General features: G+C 43.7%; 1 pseudogene; it reads left to right on the forward strand.

Annotated features, from left to right (window-relative positions):
* The first annotated feature begins 2,850 nt into the window (after positions 1-2,850).
* Positions 2,851-3,921, forward strand: LOC129083405 (cyclic AMP-dependent transcription factor ATF-4-like; annotated as a pseudogene).
* Positions 3,922-6,388: the final 2,467 nt, after the last annotated feature.

Genomic DNA, 6,388 nt, shown 5'->3' on the forward strand with positions numbered 1-6,388 from the left:
CTTTAATGAAGAGTAGTTTCTACCTATGATATTGTCATCCATGTAAAAACCTAATTCCCAGCAACCTCAGGATCCAATCATCACATCAGCGAGCTCCTCATCCATTTGACACTCTTTTTTAAACCAGCTGAGTCAGCACCAATTAACAATCATTAATCCAATTTTCATGAAATTGGACAAGCAGACACAGAAGTTCACACAGCAGAACAAATTACTGGAAACCAGAGTGAAATACTTCCTTTGGCTTCTTAGCCTGCTAAGGTGTAAGGAGCCCTTCCACTGGGAACTGGAAAGCAGGTAGTAGTTCAAGGTCACCTTGCATGCAGACTGAAGTCTTACCATCATCAGAGGCTTGAGAAATCGGAGGTTATGTAATAACAGGCTCTCTCAAGCTTGTGTGGAACTGGAGCTCAATGAATGAGTCATGGTATTCTTTCTAGCCTGATGTGCACACACAAACATCCTCTCACTTAGCCTTGATATTTGAGCAGAAACGGGATCTTCCATCTGATGTGTGAGGACATGAAAGCCAAAGGTGTTGGCTGACTCACTTCTGGACTCAGAGTTAGTGAAGGAGTACTTGCTGCAAATAGATTAAGCACATAAATTTTGAAGTCAAACACAAGTTTGAATATTAATTGCCAATTACTCTCTGACCTTAGGCTGTTCAGTTGTCTCCAAGTTTCAGTTTCCCCATCTACAAATTAAGCAGCAACTACAAATTAATTTCTTGATGTTCAACAAGATAATACATATAAAACATTTGTCACAGGGACTGGCAAAATGTATGTTTTTGATATAAAAACCCACCTATGCTATTCTGGAACAGCTGTGGGGTTTGATTGCCCGCCACCATGAAGGGTGACTCCCAATGCAAGAGTTTGGTGGAAAAGGAAAAGGGTTGTCTATTTAAAGGTTACACAGATTTAGGATAATTGCAGATTTCTGTCATTAAGTCCCACTCCCTTTAAAACACCCAAAGACATGTAATCCTGCCACTCTTTGCCAAACCAGGCCAATTTCAGAATATGCCATTCAGAGGTACTGTCTTTCAGAAAAGCCGAAATTTGCAGCTCAGCATTCCTGGTCACAGTTCAGTTCAGCTCCAAGCATCTCCCACAAATCTGTGCTTGGTTAGGCAGGTCCCTGCACATCCTCAACAGCTCTGCTGCCATCTTCTCCAGCCAGGTTTCCCAGTGGGTCTCCTCTTTCTTACTCCAGCTCCTACTGCAAACCACGTGGCATCTCCTTACACACCAGACCTCATGGTAGACTGGATCCCTTCTCAACACCCTTTCAAACCACATGACTGCTTCCACCTTCTCTCTGAGCCTGCCCTGATTTGAAAGGCTCAGCCCAGAACTTCCTATGTGACTTCATAAGCAGCCCCTTCTCTGATGTGCTACTTTTTCCAATTCCCCCATATCTTTTACCTTCTTTAGACTGCCAACTTTAGTCAGGGCAAGAGTTCCATGTGACACAGGGTTATCCGCCTGCCCTGGCTATATCAAGAGGCACTATTCACCCTTAAGGTCAAGTACACCTTTTGCCCACTTGCCGTTGTTATGCAAAGTATCTTAAAGAGCTGTATCGTCCATTTCTCCCTTCCCCCAATCTATATGTGTGGGGAATATGCTCTGCTATTTTCAGGGTCCCCCTGCTCTGCACTCTGTTACATTTTCAATAAATGTTAGTTTAAAAGGAAACCATTTGGCCCTGGCCAGGTGGCTTAGTTGGTTGGAGTATACTCCCATACACGAAAAGGTTGTGGGTTTGATCCCTGGTCAGGGCACATACCTAGGTTGTGGGTTCAAACCCTGGTCAGGGTGTGTACAGGCAGAAACCAATCGATGTTTCTCTCTCCCTTCCCCTTCCTCCCTCTTCGAGGTCAGTGAACTTATCCTCAGGTGAGGATTTTAAAAAGAAAGAAAGAAAAGAAATCATTTGGACTCTTTCTATCATGTTTTATGAAGGGCTCCAATACATCACAGCCTATTATTAAAGAACCATCCCAAGCATTCCCTTTCCTTCCCTAATTCCTCAAGAATAAACCTCAGCTCAGGTGATAAGATCTACAACAAATCCATAATGATGCATCTATTCATTTAGTGCAGCTTTGATGAGCACCTACTCTATGCCAGGCTATGAACTAGATGCAAGTGATACAAAAATAAAAGGTTCTATGCATACCCTCAAGGGATTTGTAATATAGGAAGAAGGTACAAACAAGATGGGGTAAGAGAATGTCAAGTAATACAATTTCCAGATGCTTTGACCTGCCCTAACACCTCATGGATTGCAAATTCCTTGGTCAGCCTTATCCTCATCCTGTCTGTGATGGCTCCAGAAAATCTCATGTTGACTTCTTCCTTCTAACATGGGTCCTGGTACTTGAAAAGTGGCTGACATACTATTTCATCGTCCCCCAACTACTATTTATTTAGCACCTATTATGAGTCAGGCACTAAACTGAACACTGGACTTGAAATGGTAACATGACATGGTCCCATTCCTCCTGGAGCTCGGAGTCTGGCATGGCAGACAGCTGTTAACATAATAAATGGGGATTTCCCTTCCTTCCATGTTTAGATGTAGAGTCTCTGTGCAAGTGTGTCCTTTCCCTCCACTCCCTCAAGCTGGCAGCCACGATGGTGCACTAGAAGCAGCAGTGCCTGCAGCAGCATTGGCCTTTGTAGCAGCAGCAGCAGCAGCAGCTCCAGGCTCTGTGGCAGCACCCCTCAGCAGCTTAAACTGTGGCACTTTTCACAACATCCAGCAGCAGCGTTGCTGTAACCAACAAAGGCGCCTTTGAATTAAGCACATTCCTGGATTCCCACAAAGCCCCCCAACATGACCAAAATGAGTTTCCTGAGCAGCGAGGTGTTGGTGGGGGACTTGATGTCCCCCTTTGCCCAGTTGGGCTTGGGGGCTGAAGAAAGCCTAGGTCTCTTAGATGACTACCTGGAGGTGGTCAAGCACTTTAAACCTCAGGGGTTCTCCAGCGACAAGTCTAAGGTGGGCTCCTCCGAGTGGCTGGCTGTGGATGGGTTGGTGAGTGTCTCAGGCAGCGGCAAGGACGATGCCTTCTCTGGGACAGATTGGATGGTGGATAAAATGGGTCTCAACAAGTTTGACTCTGATGCCCTGTTCAGTGTAGATGACCTGGAAATCATGCTAGGTGAGCTTCCGGCTACATTGGAAGACTCGTGTGATTTCTTTGACCCCTGAAACCAGGGGATTAATAAGGAGCCCCCCGAGACGGTGAATCCAACTGGCCATCTTCCAGAAAGTTTACCAAAAATGGACCAGGTTGCCCCCTTTACCTTACTACAACCTCGTTCCCTTTCCCCAGCAGCCCTGTCTTCCACCCTGGATCATTCCTGTAGTTTAGAGCTAGGCAGTGAAGTTGATATCTCTGAAGGAGATAGAAAATCAGACGCTACTGCTTATTTATTATAATCCCTCAGTGCATGAAGGAGGAATAAGCCACCTCAGACAATGACAGTGGCATATGTACGAGCCCAGAGTCCCTTCAGGGCTCTCTGCAGCATAGCCCCTCTACCTCCAGGGCTGCTCCAAATAGCTTGGTGTCTTCAGATACCTTGCATGGCTCTGCCCGCCCCAAAACCTATGACCCTCCGGGAGAGAAGGTGGTGGCAGCAAAAGTAAAGGGTGTAAAACTAGATAAAAATCTGAAAAAAATGGAGCAGAACAAGACAGCAGCCACTAGGTCCCACCAAAAGGAGAGGGCAGAGCAGGAGGTCCTCAGAGATGAGTGTAAGGAGCTTGAAAAGAAAAACAAGGCTCTGAAAGAGAAAGCAGATTCCTTGGTCAAGGAGATCCAGTATCTGAAAGATTTGATAGAAGAGGTCCGCAAGGCAAAGGGAAAGAAAAGGGCCCCCTAGTTAGGGTAGTTTGTGTGCTTGTACATACGAGGCTTGTGCTGGAGCTGTGCGTTGTAATACATTATTCTGTAGTGAAGAAAAAAAAAAAACAAATGTGTAATTAAATGTAAAACTGTAACTGGGAAACAGTGAATTTTTATAATTCAATAAGGATGTATAATGAGAGGACAGGGACTAGTCACAGGTGAAAGAAGTCCTTGTAAGGAAATGAGGCTAAAGCTCATATTTGATGCACGATGAAAACTGAACTGGCATGAAGGGAAGGGAAGAGCTTCTAGGGTAAAGACAGCCACATAAGCAAAGACTTGTGATGGGAGAGCCCTACATGTACAAGAGACAGAAAGGATGCAGCCCCTGGACCACAGAGATTGGAGATCACAGGCCATGATGTCAGACAGGTGGGTAGAAACCATACTGTGGCAGACTCAGAGATCTTGTTGGGATTCTTATCCTCCGAACAGTGGTGTACCAGAGAAGGTTTGTAAGGCCTTGAGGTGGGGGAGTGCAGAGCCTGAAAGGGGGTGGCCACATAATCATATTTGTGTTTTAAAGTGTAAACACCTAAGAAGGCTGATGGGGCAAGAGTGGAATGAGCACAGGGGAGTGGTCAGTGATGAAATTGGAGAAGAGGGTAGGTCATGTACAATCTTATAGGCCAGGGCCAGAAGTCTGAATTTATGTCTAAGTTCCATGAGAAGACTTTGGTCTCTTGTGCTCAGAGGATGGATGGAAACTAGCAAGAGTAGCAGTGAGAGAAACAGTTATTAAGCTACTGTGATGTTCCAGATAAGATGTGATGATGGCATGAAGAGGATTGGGTGGGGGCAGAGGATACAGTGAAAGTTGAGAGAAATGGTAAGATTCAAGAGCTATTAAAGCCACCACAGAAATCCTGGACAACCTTTCTGTGCCTCAGAAGTCTCTGGGAATGGACACATGCAGGGCAGTGAGGAATGAAGCAAGGTAGGTTATATTATTAGTACTCAGGAGTTTGTCTTGGAAGGCACTGACCTTGGAAGGTGCCATTGGGCCAAGATGGCTGCCCTGGCCTTGACCTGATACTCTGAGAGGTGTGTTCCTATGGAACTAGCTGGGGGATCAAGTAATATGGTTGATCTCAGTAGAATTCTTTAGAGAGGAGACCTCACTCTGCTCTTATCCCACTGAGAAATCTTGGTATGAACTTGGTACTTGTACAACCACTGATATCCTATGAACAGGATTCCATAGACACTAAGCCTAGGTCTGCATTCCAGGTTAACTATAATTTCTTTGTCATAACTACTTCTTTAGTAAGGCTTGGAGATGTTTTTTGAATGTCACAATTCTCAGAGGTGATGGGAAGAGTTTCTAATTTCAAAAAGCCCCAAGACTCTCGTGTTTCCCTGCATAAGAAAGTATATCTTTAGAAAACAGACTCTCCAGAAATGTTGCTATTGGTGCTGAAATTAAAGTCCTGGATTCCTTTTCTTATAGAGAGCTGTGGTGGATTTATTTTCCTTCCTGAGGACAGGATTCCTTGAAACTAAGAATTCTCAACCAGGAACAATTTTGCTCCTCAGCAGGAAATGCCTGGACATATTTGGTTAGAGATGGTATAGGAATCTAATGGACAGAAGTCCGGGATGCTGTTCACACTCTCCAGTTCAAAGGACAGGCCCCCACAACAAAGGATTATATGGCCACAAATGGAAGTAGTGCTGAGGGTAAGAAATTTTGCAACAAACCTTTTCTATACCTGCCTTTACTATGGTTCTTGTTACACTGAATATAGAAATCATGTCATTTTTGTCTTGCTCTCTCAACAAAGAGGCTAGATGGATGGAAGGATGGATGGATAGATAAATAAGTGATGGAAAATTTATCATTGAAGTACTAAGTAAATAAGTAAATGATTGAATGAAAAACTATCAACAATAATGAGTTAATGAATAAAAATAGGTAACATGTACATTTACAACTTCTGTGTACTGTATAAAGGCCATTACTTGGACTGTGTTTCACAACTCACTCAGTGAGATTTTTGATGATACTCTCATTAAATATTTTCAGCTTCTCTCTCTCCTTCATAGCATTTTGGTTTTTTAATTATCCATGTCTTCCTACTAGAAAGAAATCTCAGTGAGGGCAGGAATTTTATTTATTGTATTTTGGTGCCTCTACCACCAAGGACAGTGCCTGGTACATAGGGAACCCTAGCCCTGGATAAATATGTATTAAATTCATTATGTAGTTTCATGCTGTCAGCAAACCAATGATGAAGGTACCATTTTTATTCTTGTGTGACAAATGAAGAAACCGATGCCCAGAAATGCAATTTTCCCAAAGCTACACAGCCAGTTAAGTGACAAAGCTGGATTCCTACTGACCCTGAAAGACACTCTTGACTATCAAACAGTGTTGCCTCATTTTTTATTGAATTTATTGGAGTGACATTGGTTCACAAAACCATACAGATTTCAAATGTACAATTCAGCAAAACG

The sequence above is a fragment of the Pteronotus mesoamericanus genome, unplaced genomic scaffold (assembly GCF_021234165.1).
Source record: "Pteronotus mesoamericanus isolate MK-2021 breed Mesoamerican mustached bat unplaced genomic scaffold, CSHL_Meso_final scaffold_167, whole genome shotgun sequence".
Classification (NCBI taxonomy): domain Eukaryota; kingdom Metazoa; phylum Chordata; class Mammalia; order Chiroptera; family Mormoopidae; genus Pteronotus; species Pteronotus mesoamericanus.